This window comes from Stegodyphus dumicola, chromosome 3 (assembly GCF_044657685.1).
Source record: "Stegodyphus dumicola isolate Sdum_Otavi_A_Nest chromosome 3, ASM4465768v1".
Taxonomy (NCBI): domain Eukaryota; kingdom Metazoa; phylum Arthropoda; class Arachnida; order Araneae; family Eresidae; genus Stegodyphus; species Stegodyphus dumicola.
This window is the reverse complement of record NC_140770.1, coordinates 64,012,684-64,031,797: the sequence shown is the minus strand read 5'-3', so window position 1 is coordinate 64,031,797 and position 19,114 is coordinate 64,012,684. Positions and strand designations below refer to the sequence as shown.

The 19,114-nt window shown below is 36.0% G+C and overlaps 1 protein-coding gene across 3 annotated transcripts in view; it reads left to right on the top strand.

The window, feature by feature from the left end:
• LOC118190710 (plexin-B-like) overlaps window positions 1–19,114 on the top strand; it is a 1,029,017-nt gene that overhangs the window by 375,946 nt on the left and 633,957 nt on the right. The gene's annotated exons all lie outside the window — the stretch shown is intronic.

Sequence of the window (19,114 nt, the reverse complement as noted above, 5' to 3'; positions counted from 1 at the left end):
GAGTTACACACCATCCATTCTGCTGTATCCTCAGCACTAACTTCTGAACATCCAGGAATTTTCAAAAGAATGTTTCTTAATTCCTCAAGTGTCACGTCATTCTCATCTTCTCCTGCCTTTTCCCTTTCCTTCTCTTAAGCGTCTTTTTCCTTTTCCTTCTCTTCTTCAGTTGATTCTGAAAAATTCTGAAATTCTGAAAGCGATTCGGATAATTGGAGTTATACTGTATATATACCATTTTTCTTTTATAAAGAACATGGTCTAGTATTCCACAGAATGTGACACATTCGAACAGCGCTGAAAAGCTTATTGAAAGCAAGTCAAGCTCAAGCTTGAACTACAAAATGTACTATTTTCGATTATATGGGTGGTACAAGAATGGTTTCTTCAAATTATTACTTCTTCCTTTCTGTGTCATAATTTTTTAGGTTAGTGAAGAAACTGCTTTTGGTGATTTTCCGGAAGTGCGGAAAAAATTGCGTTTTTATATCAAGATAATAATAATTAATTAGCTTGAAATATTCTATAGGACTTTCTATATGATCATGATCTTAGCTGATAAGCCACTAACGTAGTGTATCAGCTGTTCTGCGAATGGAACAAAGTAGTTAGTGTGAAGGAATTTATTAAATTAAAATTAATAAATTAAAGGTGAAGGAATTTATTTTGGGTGATATCTAGTATCGTAGGTCGAAAATATAAATCGAAAAATGAACTTTTATGTATCTGACAGGAAACTGAACTATGAAACGAATAAAATAGCAATTAAATATTATAGGAAGAAAAGGATTATCTTTTAAACAATGTATGTTGTTATATGAATATGATCGTGAATATGATCTCTATTAATTTGTAAGCCTTTATCACAATGCAATTTCACGCTCTTTAATAACTTGGGAGAATAATTAATATTTCGGTGGTAGGAACATTCCCAGAGCAAAGCTTTCGCCGGACAACACCTGTTTGGAGGTATCCAACAAGTTCTCTAAGCAATTCAATCTGATTATTCGGTTTATTTGTCTAATAATGGCTTTAATAAATTCGATCAGTCAGTTTTCCTTGATACGGAATCGATATTAACTATACTGCTGGCCATTAAAACTGCAACACCAGGAAGGAATTATCTGACGAACGTCAAAACCACATGAAAGGAAGAAGTTCGGATATGCAAATGATTAGTATTTCAGCGCATTTATACGACGCTGGAGGGAGAAATTACATCTGAAGCATTGCATAAAAGAAAAGTTGTTCTCATTCGGGAAGTGCTTTGTGAAGTTGGAGTTTCCTTAGAATATCGTGTTATGCCTTGAGTAAAAAGAAGAAATGCTTACCAGCAAGTTTCGATATTCGATCGTTGCCTATCGAAAGTGTAGATTATCGTTCCGTGATATCGCCGGTCGCACTGGTCGACATCCAACCATTGTCATGCGAATATGGAATCAATGAATTATTGAGGGTCATACTCATACTGAACAGGATGTACTCAACACCCTCCCATGACTAACGCCAGAGAGGACAGATATATTGCGAAGTCCTCCGTGCAAAACCGTACGATCACATCACGGACCATTAGTCAGGAAATGGACATATTTGAGCACGCCCAGTATCAACTCGTAAGGTGCGTTGACGTTTGCAGTAGCGTGGACTATCAGCAGGGTGGCCATTACTTTGGCTTCCCTTGACAATGCAGCATAGAGAGAAACGGCGACTCTGGTGCTCCAAACGACATAACTAAATACGGGAGTGCACGATGTCCCTTTTTCAAACAAGTCCCGGTTGTACGCAAAGTATTCTGATGGCCGTATACGTGTTTGGAGTGTCCGAGGAGACCGCACGTCGCCTGCTTGCATTCGATATCGGCATAGGGAACCTGCACCTGGTGTGATGGTTTGGGCAGCCATTGGGTATACGACACGCAATTCTCTAGTTCGAATCGATGGTTATTTGAACGCAGATGGGTACATTTCTGACACATAAAGTCCAGCCGTTGTACCCTATCTCCGAGGCTCCCAAACAAGGTGCTCCAACAAGATAATGCAAGACCAAATGTTGCACGTCATGTTCTGACTTTCCTCGATACTCAGGGTATTCGACTGCTGCCCTGACCTGCACGGTCTTCATATCTCTCACCCATTGAAAACATCTGGTCATGGGTTGCTGAGAGACTGGCCCTCCACCTCTCTTTAGCTAATACGGTTGCTGAAGAGTGACATAGATTTAAAGCAGCGTGGAATGAGTTGCCCATTTTTGTCCTCTAAGCCCAGTTTGACTCTTTGCCTGAAGGGGTAAGGGCCGTTTTAGCTGCTAGGAGTGGCAGCTGTTTCTACTAATTTCGCACCCCTGTAAACCTCCAAAATGCTTACAAATTTAATCATGTTGTCTTCATGCCATACTGTGTACGTGCAATAAATATCTTTTTTTAATTTGCTTTCCTTCATGTTGTTGCAATTTTAATGGCCAGCAGTGTATAAAAAATGAAAGCCAGATCTATAAGCGCCTCTAAGATTTTAAGATTTCATATTGTTAGGTTCTACGGTTTCCTGGATTTGGAGTGATTGACGACAACACTTAGTGAAGATTCAAATCACCATGTATGAACCAGTATTACTCAGAACAGTTCCAAAACACGTTTACAGTCGTCGAAAAACTACGATAAACACGTTGAAACAATCAACAACACAGCCTTTAGGCTACAACGGTGAAGACAGCTTCTCGGCAAAGCACTAAAGTACAGCTCCTGAGTCAGTCGATCAATCTCGGAGCTCAAGATACTGCTAACGTACTCAAAATATTTTCCACGAAACTCTTCACGATAAACTCACGATGTACTTAAGAAGACTGCTACTCCGCGTACACGGTTTATATAGCTTTTAACCTGCCTTCGAGAACATTACGGAGTAAACCGGTAAGAATTCATTCTAGAATGTTCTCCCTCCGTTTATGGCATATCGCCAATCTTGTTACCAAATCTGGCAACCCTAAACCCGCTTTGAGGGGAAGCTATCTTACCGCGGCTGAGCATTTCTTAGCAATATCGAAATTTCTGTCGATGCAGATGAATACATGCAAAAGCTATTGAAATGTTATTCCAATACTTGCGAACGAGTACATTCATTGGTCAGTACTCGTTTTCCATACTGTCATACATAAGCAGCCGTAATGCTCACATTCCAAATGATGTTGGCAACTTTTTCATGTTATTGATTCCATTCAAATGTGAAATTAAATATTGAATTGAATCTGCACACGCCACTGAAGGGAACACAAACTGGTTATTGTAAATTCCAGCTCTGACGTTTTATATTTATATGTTGGTACTGATTTGTTCTGAATTCAGTTATAAGGTATTTCTCCCACTTCTCTAGCGTGCTTTCATGGTGTAACGGTAGCACACTGGGCCGGTATTCCAGAGGTCCGTGGTTCGATTCCCGGCGAAGGCGGTTGCATATTTTTCATCTTTTCTGCTTCCAATTAACCTAATGACTCTACAAGTGGGGCCCGAACTAAAAAGGGTTGTAGATGATGTTTTTCCGCACCCAGGATTTGGCGACTAGGTCCCCTAAAACCCTAGTCGCCCATTAAAAAGGGGAGTATATAAGGTATTTCTTCCACTTCCCTAGCGTGCCTTCGTGGTGTAACGGTAGCACGGTGAGCCGGTATTCCAGAGGTCCGTGGTTCGATTCCCGGCGAAGGCGGTTGCATATTTTTCATCTTTTCTGCTTCCAATTAACCTAATGACTCTACATAGTGAAACATAAATTATTGGCTTTCCCTGAGTCTTTTATTGTAATACGAAAGCTCCGGAAACATGATGACATTCTGTCATGAAGGTCTTTTCTGCGTATATTTACTACGATACGAAAGTTCCAAAGACATACCATTAGCATTCTGTCATGAAAGTCTTCTCTGTTTATAGTTTACCATTATACAAAAGTTCCAGTGGAGGCCGCAGAAAGTTACTGTTGTAATAAATAGTTAGGCTAGAAACTGATCTTTTACCGCTTTGCCTTGGCTTCCTATCAATGATTTCCGTTTTAAATGTTTTCTTAGGACAGAGACGGCCTTGTCTTGAAACGTTCAGCCATCTTGCATCTTTTGTAGTTCTCGGTTCTGCTTCTAAATGGCCACAGCCCTCTAATACAGTGTTTTCCAAATGATATATCGGCTCCACCAGCGGCTGAGCGGTAAATGTAAATCGCTGGTGTTTCGGTCTGAGGTTTGAATCCCCGAACGGGTTGGCTGCATGGGCATTTTCGTGGTTTTCCCCAAGTGTAGCGTGTATACGAGCCTGTTTCCCTTAGAAAGTCTTCCATGAAGGCATGAAGGTGTTTTAACATGTTTTACAAGAAAGGGCTCGTATTTTAACATGATGTTAAGTATAAGAACGGAAATGTTAGAATTATTTTACAAGAAAGGTAAACAGTTGCTTTAAAAATCATACATTTCGGTAAATGTTGTTAAAAAACAACCACGCAGCCACTTCGTTCTCTTGCGTTCAAACTACCAACATTAGCGGCCTTAACTGTAACACGTGTGGGAAACCATGCCTTGAGGTAAAGCTAAGTGATTACTTTTCTTTCAGTGTTAAAAATTAAGAAACAAGTGGTAAATAATTTTCACATATTTCACAAGGCAAGCGTAATTTTCAGAAAGAAAATTGTATGGAATCTATATATATATTTCAAAACTAACTTTTGTCTCCATGTAGACAGTCAGGTGACTTATCACCCTGTTTTAGTCTTCCAGAAAATAACTGCGAACTCAGAAGAAGGTCCATAATAATTTTTTTTTTTTATTAGGACTACTACTTTACAAACTACGCTGCTTTGGTAGTATAAAACAAGTCACTGCTTCTTTCGAGATTTAACAAAACATAGGAGTCAACTTAAGGAGGAGTTAAGATAGTTAAGATAAGTTCCTTAAATATAGGAGACAATGTTCTATTGCAGGTTTGGGCTCAGACCATCTAATGACGCAAGCTAACACGGATAGCAAAAGTCTTAAGCTAGTTCAGATAATAGTAAGAGATGGGCGAAACTGGTTCGGAGAATGTCACCCGTTGTCGTTAAGAGCTTGTTGAGACATTAGGTTTTTTTTTTTTTTTTTGAAGGAGACAAGATAAAAAATTAGCAACGCCTTCGCCGGGAATCGAACCGGAAACCTCTAGAATACCGGCCCAGCGCGCAGAACCACTACACCACGAAGGCACGCTAGGAAGGCGGTAGAAATACCTTATAAGCTTTTCCTTTAACTTCAAGAACTCTGTCGTATAAAAATTAATTTTTCATTTTGGTGGAAACCGAGAAAAGTAGAATTGACGGTAAAGATAAAAATAATAGGATAAATTGGTTAATACACTTAAACTTTAAAATTTAAGGGGTGGGTCATAGTCTAATAATCGTAGCATTCCGGTAACATTCTCTTTGTCTTTCGAAAGATAGTTTAGAAGCGATTACGCAGACCATGGAGGGATGAAGGTTGACCATGGAGGGATGGAAATTTTGGGCTCATTCTCATTTCATACTGGGAACTCATTTTCATATTGTGGAAAAAAAATTCATTTATTTCCTCATTTCATTTTATGAATTACATTCAATAATCACTTTCATTTCATACTTGTAGTCTTTTAGAGATCCTTATCCTGATTGTAACTTTCATTACAGTTTAGTTTAAAGAATACTTTGATTAGCATAAATCTGAATTAAGTTTAAAAAATGTACTTGTTTTGATTTTTTTTAAATCCTATAGTTTGTATTCGCGAAGTGTTAAACTCGCAAAGACTAACGAACGTAATTCATGTACTTTAAATAAGCTAACGTCTTCTCGCTTAAAGTATGCGGATGGCAAAAATATTTTTTTCTTCGAAAGAATCTTTTTTCTGCGAATTTCAAATGATAATCTTTCCTTTCATTAGCGCTCGTGTCTGCTAGTAAAACGTTAGCGTCATCCAGCCATCCCTGAAAATAATTTACAAGAGTCGGTGGTCATAAATTTGACATTTTGAAATTATTTAGCGCTTTTCGGGTCTCCTTTTTTGTAATTTTCTTGCACCCTAATGCTCATAGAGCTCTTTCTCGCCAATTCATAATTTGTTTCTTTCTGAACAAAAGCTCGAGATCGGAAAACGTAACTTCACAGCGAACCAACTGATGGAAGGATTTAAACGATTTCAAGGTATTTAAGACTCCTTCGACATTAGCATTTAAATTGGATTGCACACAACTTAGGCAAGGAAATTTTTGAGCTTCTTTCGGAAAAATGCGTTTTTCTTTCTCGCTCTCTTTTAATTCTCCCTATCGTTCATTTACGAGCTTTTTACGCTACAGATTTAAAACTTCCTTCACTCTGATATTTGAAAGACGACTTTTTTGTTTTAGCGTGTCAGGATGTATTATTAAACGCATTATGAAACACTTTTTTGTGCTTCTGAGAATTTTGAAGAGTTAATCTCGCCCCGTGATCGTTTGTTTCTCTCTCGCGAGAAATCCCGAGAGTCAGTTCCAGAGCATCTATCATAACGCAGGGGATACTTTTTTTTTTTTTTTAAATATCCTTTTGTTCCGGTGTTCTAAATGAGAATTTTGTTAATCTAGTTACACGTTTCTGAAACAGCAAAGCGTCTGTGTGAAAGGCTGTAAAGATCTGCGATTACTCAAAAAGTTAATTAGGCAAGTATCCATATCTCTATCCATGTATTTCCCCAAGTGAATTTAATGTCTGTGATAATAATTAGTTGACAATTTCATCAACAGTGATGGCTTGTCGTTTCTTATTTAAAATTCGCTAACGAAAAATAAGAATTGTAACTTTTTTTAAGCATTTGACATAATTAGTGTTTTTAACTGTTTCTCTACTAATTAACGGAGAAACGTCTTAAATGCGAGGAATTATGAATACGGAGGGATCATTGTCTTTGATTAAAGATAGAGTACAATTATTGATCCGAACGAATTCTTAGGAGGGTTGAGAACAAAATCTATTACAGTTGCATATTAAAAAATAAATCATTCGTGTAAACCCATTCACATTTAAGGACTTCATTTATTTTCATGCGTAAATCAACACGCAGTTGGCATAGTATATTATGTATACATTCATTTTAGTCTTTAAATTGTTAGAATATTAACGTTTACTATTAATTTGAAATGAGCTTTTGACTTTTTTTTTTTAACTGAGAGACCAAAATTAAAATCACCTTGAAGGTATGTCGGTCTATTTCTGTATTTTATGCTGCTCAGCTAATATAGTGGTTAGTGACGCTGACTGCCAAACCGATGGGCCGAGGTTCGAATACCAGATAAGGAATAGATGTTTGTAAGAGTGTAGTCTTGTGCGGCAAGGGAGGACTCAAAATACGCGGCGAGCTGAAGGTCCTCTTCAGAGATTATTAGTAGGGAAAAGAGGGGTGGTAGACCGTAGGACCGCCCTTCCCCGGCGTATTCTGCCTCAAATTTGGGATGGAAGTTTTAATAGCTGGCAAGTGATACCTAATATAACCCACGGAAATCCACGGGTGCCGGCTTTGCTTCAACCTGTATCCGTTTCTGTATTTATATCTTCACTACATTTGCTGCAAAAAGTACATAATGTTGAAACCGAAAGAAAAATTTTAAAACGTTTATTTTTGTGGAGTAAGCAAAGCACACGAGGAAATCCGCCAAGGGAAAGAAAGCCTTCATAGAGGACTCTCCAAGGGCAATCGGTTCATATCCGTGTTTGGTTTGGTTTGGTTTATTTCTTTACAGAAAAGCACTGGACGGCTATCTGCCTAAGAGGATGGGTTTTCTAAAGAAAATGGCTCGTATACACGTTACACATGGAAAAAAACCATGAAAATGCCCATGCAGCCGGCCCGTTCGTCGGGATTCGAACTTTAGGGCGAACTACTAGAGCGATTTTATCGCTCGGTTGCTGCTGGCACTACATATGAGAGAAACAACGGAGCCTTCCTTGCAACAATTCCGTTCGCTGGGATTTCGAACTTGGGTCGAACTTCTGGTGTTCAGTGCCTTTACGTTTGACTGTGAATGTTAAAGCAATTCGAAATTTCCAGACACAACGCGTATATACGTGGACGATACACCGTCAACTTCCGTTGTCGACAAAATCTTTATCTTTAAATCCAAGTACACTTCAAAAATTTAGACAATAAGCTAACAGAATTAATCGCGGTTCGGATGGTTGTGGCAATTTTTTCTATTCCCGGGGTTTTCTCACCCTTTTTTTTATTTTTAAAAACATTTTGTCGATAGGCCATTGGCTAACAATTAAGGTTATTAATAAAATTTAGAAGTAAAAAATTAATCGCTAATTTTTCACAGTGAGGCAGAACTGAAGTACCTAACAATCTCTCCGTTCAATAATCAACTGTCCTTTCCTCATAATGAATACATATTGCTCGTCCTTCCTTTCGGCATGACCGGAAGTTGAGCCGGCTGCCATAGCTTGGGCCCGTATCCCGAAGCATGAATACTTGTTTATGTATTGTATCTTTGCGTCACATTTTGCTTCACCGGGGCACTCAGTAATACTATCGAGCAGAAAGTCAAGTAGTTGATGATAGTGAAAGATGGAAAATCTCCTCCTGGAGGTTCTAGAAACTGGAAAAAGCACCACGACGCATGACGCATCAAAGCTGGAATACCACGCTACCAGGATGCACGAAAGCTTTCAGAAAAATCTTCTTCTTTCTCGCGGGTATTATTCGGTCGTCCCTGTGTAGAACTTTAAGCAACGTTTTCAGCGAAGAGACGGTTAAATGACTGATTGGTTTCGTCATTCGTGGTAAATGCATTAATTTGCCAGTGTCCGACCAGTTTAAAGAGAAACAAAATTCTTGCTGATTCAAAGTGGATAAATTATTTCTCGCAGACGATAAGCAATATAGATCATATGCGTAGTTGAATTATTTTGAATTTATCTACTAAGTCTTTTATGGATATGCACATACAATAATTCTACAGACGCTAATTCAATTCTCGAGTGAAAATTAGAATGCGAAGTTCGAAATGGAACTTCTTTTTTAAACTTAGATGGTAGCAATTATTCTAAGTCTTCGTTGCCTTCTTTATTCATATAAAAAGAATTCCTTTTTTTCCTTTTTCCCCCTTTAAATATAAGACATACCCCTTGAATCTTTTCTTTTGTGACATTTGCTGAACCAAGAGGGTTATTAATCAAATTTTAAAAATGTTGGTTGCGGCATCAATGAAAGTTTGCTGTTTAGAACGGAAGAAATGAGGTGGCGAAAAAAATAACTACCTGTACTTTTAATTCGATGTTCATGGAATTGAGTCTGCCAGTTTCTTTCAATTAATTTGTGACTGATTAAAAGAGATTGAAAAAAAGCGCTGATTACTCAAACTACTTTCTTTTCGAGGCCGTAAAAACATTTTTCTTCTTCAGCGGATCCAGAGTTAGAAATGAATTAAGATTCTGTGGTACCGTTCGAATGCTGCAGCTTAAATGGGTGAAGTAACCAGAAAAAAGGGACGGAATTTAAAAGATTTACAGAACTTCTTTTTCGTTTTAATCGTTCAAGTTTTTCAGGCATCATTAGAATATTTTTTAATCTCCGATGTGATTGTTGATAATTGAAAAAAAAAAGTTATTTTTTAATAACATTTTATAAAAAGACATTGGTTTCATCGATACCAAGTTCAGAAAGAAGAAAATCAAAATGTGGGCTTATTGCTAGTATAATTTCATCAGTTGTGTGGTTTAACTACTAGATATGAACATAATGATTAAGCCTTTTTATCTTTATCCATGAGGTTAATTTTATTTTAAATTAAGGGATTGTGAAATCTCTTGATCTTGGAATAAAAATATTTTTTTAAAATAAAGTCAAGTAATATTGGAGACGATATGCATAGTTAACTAAAAAATACGATTAATCGAACGCCAATTTAGGTTAGGCTATATAAAAATGGCAAAGCACATTGAGGGTTATCGTTCTAAAGGGAGGATGCTTTCGTGGAGAACTTTCTGAAGGACACTGGCTCGTATTCACGTTACGCATGGGGAAAACCACGAAAGCAAAAAACTATTCACAAATACTGTGATAGCAACTGCTATCACCGATGTTAATTCATTTCTCTGCCCTCATGTTCCATAGACAATTTGTGACAGTCATTTTTGAATCGTTTTGCATAAACAAACTTGAATTTTGTTTTTGACAGAGCTCAATTAATCTGCAAGCCGTTTACTGCGTCCCCAATAATCGAGAGTTAACTGTATAAAGTTTCAACTATAGTTTGTTACTTTAACACTTTGAATTCCAAAACGCCGAGACACCATTTCAATCAAACGACCGCAACCGCCCGAAATGGCTGAGATTGCGATGGTCTTTTTCGCGTTCCCTAAGGTAAGCAGTAGCAGGTACAGGTTTCTGAAATGCATTGTATCAGTTTATTGCACACAGCTTGCCCTAAAAGACTAATTGAAGCTTCTTTGTTAGGAAGTAGGAAGGATGCCGTTTGTAATCTTCACACGTCTTTAGGCGTTAATGGAGGGAGAGGGAAGGAAATAGGTAATGAACGGGGACGGGCGTTTCCGTATTTTAAGCATGCACGTTAGCGAAGGCTTCGATTTTCTAAGGATTAAAATATGGACGTCTAGGTCTATACACACTCCTTCATTTACGAACGTAATGCATGTCGTCCTCACTGCACAGCACTTACTTTTTTAGTTTCTGTTGAGACTTTTGTTCAAAGCAGCCTTCCTTAGTGCAGCATGCTAAACGGTAATGCAGTGGAAAAACTACAATTAGAGAACTCCAACATTAACCGTGGCTGTAGTTACTTTGGTTGCTACGCAAGCCGTGTGAAAGAAAAGACTTGTTGACGTGTGACGTCTGAGATTTGTTGCTGCTTCTTTTCAAAAATAAGTATGATTTATAATCTATGATGATGACCAGGGCTTCTTAAACTTTTTTCAGTCGCGACCCCTTTTTATCACTAATATAATTTTCGCGATCCCAGAGCCCCGTAATATTTAGGAAAATTTTGGGGGACCTCATAAGCATTGCCCAAATCCGACACACGCATGAGTTAAACTGTCAATATTTTCACTTGTACTGTAATATACTATTGCAGTTTTAGGTCATTAACTTTAATTTCTAATTTTAAGACATAGAACAATGTGAAAATTTTAAATAAATAACAAACGAAATGGCAGCATCATGTGAAAAGCAAGTAAAGTGAACATTTATATTATAAAAAGAGTACGTCGAAACGTTTTCGTGTTTTTCTTTGTTTGTATTGTCTTATCTTTATCTATTTTCAGATACGTTGAGTAAAAATATTTGGTAATTGTAAAATTATTATAATATAATAAGTTGAAGAAATATCAAAACTGCTAAAATTTTTGGCGACCCCCATGGGGCTTACGACTACTGTTGACGATAAAAGACGAAGTGATGCCACATCGGTGCTTGTTGCAGATGTTGAGTTTTCATTGTCTGGAATCGAATACTTTAGCAGCTATATCAAAAAAGTGCTCAGGATTCGTGGGTAAGTATAGTACGTATATTCTGCAGAAAAGCCTGTTGTCACAAAAGTAATTGCATTCAGAAGCTGCATGGCTTCCGTAGTATAATCTGCTAGCTATTTACAAATTTTCCTTATATGTTTTCGAATATTGTATGTATATAAATGAACATTTGTTTTAGCATGGGCTGAAAGAAATGCATTTTAGCATGCACTTTGCAGAAATAAATTAAAGCTTATAGTAAAGTAAACCGTTATAAATAGCTCAAAGAGAAAAACACAACGAATTCTGAGTAAGAAAAATCAGTATGGCTAATGGTGCAAGAATGATCCTCCAATAATGTAACAAAATTTATTAACAACAAATAAAAACAATAATTGATAGTTAACGATGTATTATCAGGATATCTCGGCCTTCTACATCTTGCACGCTTAACGTTTCACCTACCACTGACCACCGGAGCACAGGCAGCGCCCTCTAGCCGAATGATGTGAGAAATACGTAATAGATTCTTCTAAAAATGTCAAGAATATCACTGAATACTGATACCATTCATAGAGTAAACTCTAAAATAGTATTCATGCTATTCTGAATTCATTCATTCAGCTAATTGTTTGAGCTGAACTAATACTCATTGTTCAAATGAAGTCACATGTATAGGGCTACCCAGCTTTATAGAGCTTAAAAAATACTTTTTCAAGAGCTTAGATAATACGCTTTCTAAAAACTTCCAGAGTGACATCAAATTAGCAAGAACCGCCAAACTTTAGCAAACTGGCGATAAACATTGTTACTAAGTCCTGCTAGTAGGCTTTTTACCTACATCTCGGTTTTAAATTAGCTAGTTACTTCGCAGTTTAAACATTAGTCAATCAAAATTGGCAGATAACTTTATACATGAAATACATACTTACAATCACAGTACATGCCTTAAATTTGAAAATACATGCCTTAAATTTCTAAATAAAAGTACACGCTAAAATTGCTTCACAAAATACATTAACTAAACAAATACATACATAATAACAATGCATAACTTTATGAAAATATACATAAAACAAAATGAAATTTAATAAATATAAATATTTATACATATATATATATATATATTTACAACAGTACTCTGATATAACCTTTGAGTAACAAACCATCTATGAGGAGAAAAGATTAAACAAAATTATGATTTACTGTTACTTTATTTTGTCTTATTCGTTTCTTCATACATTCGTCGCAGTTGTGTACCTTTGCATCCGTTTAAAATTCTTTGCATTTAAAATTAAAAACAAAGGTTATGCATCCAGAAATATACTAAAAGATAAAACCTGCAGAAGAAATTCTTTGTTATAACGAAATGAAATTTTGTAAAAGCTTTCTTGCGAAAGGCTTACCATTCTTGATAAACACTGGCTTTAGGCGGCGAAATAAAAGCAGGAAAATAAATTCGAATTTTTCCAAAACAACCAAATCGTATTTGATCTAATGTTTCACGGGAAAAGAAACCTTCCATTTTCTTCGACCCCTAGTCAATCCTGCAGCCTATCTTAACCCTGGTCATATTATTCCTCCAGATCCAGATTTAAACTTCCTCGTAATGCTACTCCTGCAGAAAATAAAACTGGAAAAGCATGAAACGAAATACACGGAAATAAAATATACAGAGGACTTTTTCCACGGCATAAAAGAACAGAAGAGAAAAAAAATTAGTGAGGCAAAAATATGCATGTGTAATGTCGAATAAAAGACACACAGAAGAAAAGGGGTAAAAAATAAAATGAGAATATTTCTGGGGGCTGCGTATGTGGTGTTTAAAACTGGGAAATTTTTTTACGTGTATTTTTTCATAAAAAATTGCGATTATTTCGTCTGCGTTCCAAAAAGGAAATCCGAAACCATGACTGCTGAGAATGGGGCATCTCTCGCATATAAAACAGAACCCTTTTAGGAGAAGCTGCGAGTTGGAATTGTTTGTTTCGCGCCAAAATAAGATCGTGTCGTCTGAAATTCTACTCATGGGTTATAACGATTTGATTTCTGTTCTTTACGTTCGACGAAATAAAAATGTGTGGGATTTCAACCGATTTTTTTTTAATTTTATTTTTTATTTTACTTTTTGTCGTAAATTTTGATTTTGCTTTTAGAATTGTGGAAATGTTGTTAAGCTATGTTGGGCAAAGAATCAGATGATATGGATTTAATGCTTCAAAACCTGAATAGTGGTACTCAGAAATTTATCGAAGGCCATCCAATTCTTTTCAAGGATAATGTTTTGAAAATAAAAGTTTGCAAGCAGCTGCAAAAAATATTGATCTGCACTGTTTTTTTAACTTGCATTTCATTCGCAAAGATGAATGTGTGTAGCTTTTCAGCGCGTCGACAGAAATTGGGTACTTTAGGCTTATGTCTTCGAAATCTGACTCAATATGAATAGTGAAGCATGACATTTGCTTGATTTGCTCAAAACGGATGCAATGTTAAATGCAAAATATTCGGACCATAAAGATGTAAACAAGATCAAGTCAGCATAATAACTACAATCATTCAAAATTAGATGTTATGAAGCTTCTTGCTGAACCACCAAATGTCAAAAAATAGATTTTATGATACAGACTACAATTTCAATATATAACGAATTTGGGAAATGAGTAATTTTGGGAAATACTAATGTTAAATTGAAAAGATTAAGTGCGTCAGTTACTTGTGATAAGTTTCCCCATTTGCTGTTAGCAGCGTAGATATCTGGCCCACCTTATGTGATAATTCTTTGATCATTCGCTTATTTTTCCCAGGTTTTCGCTTAAGTAAATCTGTAATGCAGAGTTTGTAACATACTGTTGTAAATACTTGTAAATATTTTAAATCTTTTTTGATTGATATAGTTCGACCGTCTCATCAGTGACCATGAGCGGAAACACGCATGTGCCATTCGGATCGAATTATTCTCGAAATAGGGTGGAAGGATGGGGACTTTCTTTCCCTCCAGCATAGCTCTTTCCGGAGTTTTCACGTCGCAGCAAGTAATACTGACCCTTTTGGACCAGCCTTTGTGTTTTGGCAGAATGCCAACCAGGGTTGCGCTTGGGACGGTCGAACTATATTGTTTTTCTGTATTGATGCAGTATTTTAGTGTTTTATTAGTCCAAAGGGATTTGAATCCCGAAGGACTATTAGTTTCGTTTTGGCATTTTGCGTCGGACTCATAAATGTCGGTTCACTTTTCAAACTGTTGCCATAAAATGTTAGAGTTCTGCATTATATTTGAAGAAATTAAATAATGAAAATCTGCGTAAATGTATGTATATTTCTCACATTGTCATAAAATAACGGTACATAGAGTCATCGAATTTTGAATAACGTAATCCTCCAACGAATATGAGCATGTGGAAGACCAAATTTGAAATTTGAAATTTGTTTTATGATCGATTTCCTATTTTTTAAAGGCCCACCAGCGGCCGAGCGGTAAAGTCGCTGGACACTGGTAGTTCGGTCCGAGGTTCGAATCCCGCGAACGGGCTGGCTGCATGGGTGTTTTCGTGGTTTTCCCCATGTGTAACGTGTATACGAGCCAGTTTCCCTTAGAAAGTCCTCCACGAAAGGCATCCCTCCTCTTAGGCAGATAGCCCTTGTGTGCTTTGCCATAATTAAATACACCACACACCACACCACACCTATTTTTTAAAACTTTGACGAATTTTTGATTAACAAACTCAAGGATTTCAAAGCGAGCAATGGCAACGTTGTGCAGAAAAAACATTTTTATCTCCAGCGCGTGAGTCTCTGTATCGGAAATTCTAAAGATATGCTCGTTTTAAAACTATTTTGCGATATTGCTGTTGCACTGGATCTTATGGTTTAAGTGCGAGGAACATGATATTTAATAAAGAAAGGTAACACACAAAATGTTAAAAAACGCCCCTTTGGTCGTAATTTAAAATCTGAAACATTTCAGATTTTTTTTTTATTTATTTATTATTTCGACGGTGTATGCATTTTCCTCAAAATGGATAATTCGCTCACGGATATTCGGTAGCTTAGTGTTGGCATTTTTAAAGAATCATTTGCTTTTTTGCTGGTGCTACTATCAGCCTGTGGCATTTTTTTATTTCTTCGTCTACTTTCGAGACGGCAACAAGGGATATAAAAGGAAATATTTCCTCAAGTTTAATTGAATTAGCTATTGTGTTGAGGGTTTAAAACGTTCGCGACAGACTTAGTTAAAATTATCATGTGTTTCGCTGTAATTTCTGAAATGAAGTATTATGTTCAATTACAAAATTCAAGCAGTTTTGTGAGCAAGACCAGAAATTAGCTTTTAAATAAGGAAATGAACATAAAGTTTTCGAATTAACCAATTAACATATTTCTTGTATCACGTTTTCCCTTAGGATGCCCCTAAATTTTGTCAGTGATTTTTTTTCCTGTCTCAGACAGTACTTTTTATTGAACTTTAACAAAAATCCAATAACTCGAAAAATGTAAATGTCTAGACTAGAGCTGAAGAATACCTATGCACATTTTATTTAGACAAGGTAATAAACGACTGCATGCTGAAAATTAATTATGCATTTATTTAAAATTTTATTACCATTTTCCAGTATATGTTGGAGGATATTAGGCAAAGAAAAATTATAAAATATTAACTGCTTAGAAATGATGGTAGCAAAATTAAGTTTCGCATATTTAGCACAGCAAACTAACAGCCTAGCGTCATATAAATTTGATGTTTATCGGAAGATCCATTGTGCATGCGGTTACCTTAAAACGAGGAAGCATTCACAAGTTATACTGCCGCTGAAATTTAAAAGAGACATTTTTAAAGGAAAAGAATTATTTGCATTCAGTAAAAACTTCAGAAAATTTTTGTCTGGACTTCAATTAATTTCGTCTCTTGGTTATGAGTTTCATTAAAGACATGGAGTAGAGCCTTTTGAAAGAAGTACTTTCAGGATAAAACCGTGATTCTAAAGAAACTGAAAGGAAATTTATGTTTTTCAGTGGAGAACATTTGTGTATTATATCATATCACGGTTTCTTGAAAAGCGAAATTTTCATTTTTGACTGTAGAACAGTTGCTTATTTTATTATATTATATTTTCTATACTTCTTTGTATCCTATTCATTAATTATTGATGAGTCAAGAAATTGATGAAATAAAAGTTCTCTTCACTTAAAGTTTAGGGAAAAAAACACACCGTTTTTAAAAATATATGTATTTTAGTCTGTATTGTAGAATGAGGTGATAACTTTTTATGTTGGCGCAGAATATAATAGAAAAGTTGCTGCATAAGGAGAAAAGTGCAATCATGAACAGCAGAACAAGGACAAACCATTCTTCGATTCAAAATTCGCAACTTAGCTGACTCAAAACGCGCCTCCTTTGTTCAAGAATTACATACATGCATTTCACATATTTATTAACAGTATATTTAATGTAAAAAAGACAAGCTGCGGATAGCTTAGCTGGGCAGAAGTTGAGAAGAATGCGTAGATTACAATATTTGACTTCAGGTGCAGGTTGAAACAAGGCTAGAACCTGTGTGTTCACGTTACGAGAAATAGTTATTACTATTTTTAGAACAGAGAGGGGGAATACCCAAACTTAAACTAATTATTAAAGAGCTATTGCTAATTTAATTTATATATATATATAGTTTAAAGAAATAATTAAATTAGGTAGTTTTGTATTTAAAAACTCTAGTACTTGCACTTATATATTTACACAGAGAGAGAGAGGAAGATTTAATGACGGAGCTTTGTTTATTGTGGCAAAAAGAAATTGTATTAGAGAAAAAAAATGGTTGTCTGTTTCATAAAGAGATGCACATATTACACCTTCGTATGTATATTTATGCCATTCAGTACGTGCAAAAGGCATTTTGGAAAAATAGGTAACACTTGGCTTACTTCTTCGACCATCAAACAAATATAAGGCCGTCCGCCGTCCTTGCGTGTTGCTCACCGCCACACTATGCTAAGGTAGACCCGCGTTGATGATGCTAGTGTATAATTATTTGATGCTTTTCATTTATACCCGTTAGGGACAGATATATTGCGAACAATCTAATCTTTGGATGGCTTACTTCAGTTTCACACCAGTGAAAATAATTAATTCACACAAACTGGATTTCATTTATTCTTAGGTAGTATTCTTTTCGGCAGAACAGCCAGTGCTAAAACGTAGAACTATAAATTTAAATCTAAAAATTAAATCTGTTAATTCAGTTTGTACTTGCAACCTTGCAATTACATACTAAAATATAAATTAGTTTTCTGTAATTTAGATTAACGCAAGTACTATTTTTCAGAAACAGTGGCATAGTACCAATTATTAATAGGAACTTCAAATGCGCTAAATCGTTTATAAACCCGTCTTTAACAGCCTCAAATGAATAAATTTGCTTCAGAATGAAATTAAGTTAAACGTTTAATCACGCGCTTGCTTCATCACTCAAAGTATATTAAGATAAACTGCCAAGATCTTTCAAAGATCTTTCAAAATTCCTTTTATCTCATTAACTTGAGAAATGTAGACGCGCTTTCGTGGTCGAAACATAAAAATCCACTCCATTCGACCTAAAATTAGCTTAAGCATCTTCACGCTTGCGTGAGGCCTTTTTCTGTTTGTTGATAGCCACGAGGCTTATTGTATTGCGTTTTCGACCGGTAAGAATTTTATGAGACTAAATTGAAACTTTTTTGGGGGGTAATGTAGTCTTTTCCTATTTTCTTTCATAAAAGATTCATTTTAACTTTTAATACGCAAAAAGATTTCTGTTTTGCATTTCCTAAATTATATATTTTCGTGTAGTTAATGCTGAATTTTCTGTAAGGAATACTTAGATAAAACATTTTTCATGAAAGTTTCCGAAAAAAAATATGAATATGTTTAAATTTTCCATCTGATTGTGAAATTGTTTAATTGATAGAAAGCATACGAGGGCTATGTGCAAAGAAAGTTTATCGTGCACAGTGGCACTTCTGCTGCTACGTTTTTACAGAACTACTAATACGAAATCCGGACGTCCAATATCCGGACTTCCGGACTACCAGCCCAAAAATATAAATAAAATAATAATAAAATTCTCCCCCCTCCTCACGTTACAATGTCTAGGAATGGAGAATATAGTAACAAAAGAAAGAAAGTTTGCTGTAAATGAGATTTTTCGCTGGACTGAATTAGATTCCCATATGTCATTTTCAAACAGCTGTTTGCTAGGAAAACGCACGTGACTGATAAACAGTGGATTGATAGAAATTGTATTGATGTTGGCCAGGATCACAATTTCGTTGCTCGGTGCAATCTCTGCAAGTACTAAATTCTGCTGCCCGGTACCTCCTTGAAATCTAAAAATTTCGCCACCCCTAAATTCTGCTGCTCGCTGTCTTTTCTAAACTCTAAAAATTCTGCCATGCGTAACTTCTGCTGCTTGGTGCTTCTCTATATTTTAAAAATTTTCCCTCCTATAAATGTTCCAACCAGTGTAGCTATACCGGTCGCATCTACTCTGGTGGTGACCCTGTAAGGGATTAACATTTTTCTATCTGACCTAAGCAATAAGTGAAACCCCAATGTATCTATTTCTACATGTCATCTTACTAGATTTAAATTGACAATCTAAAATTCGGA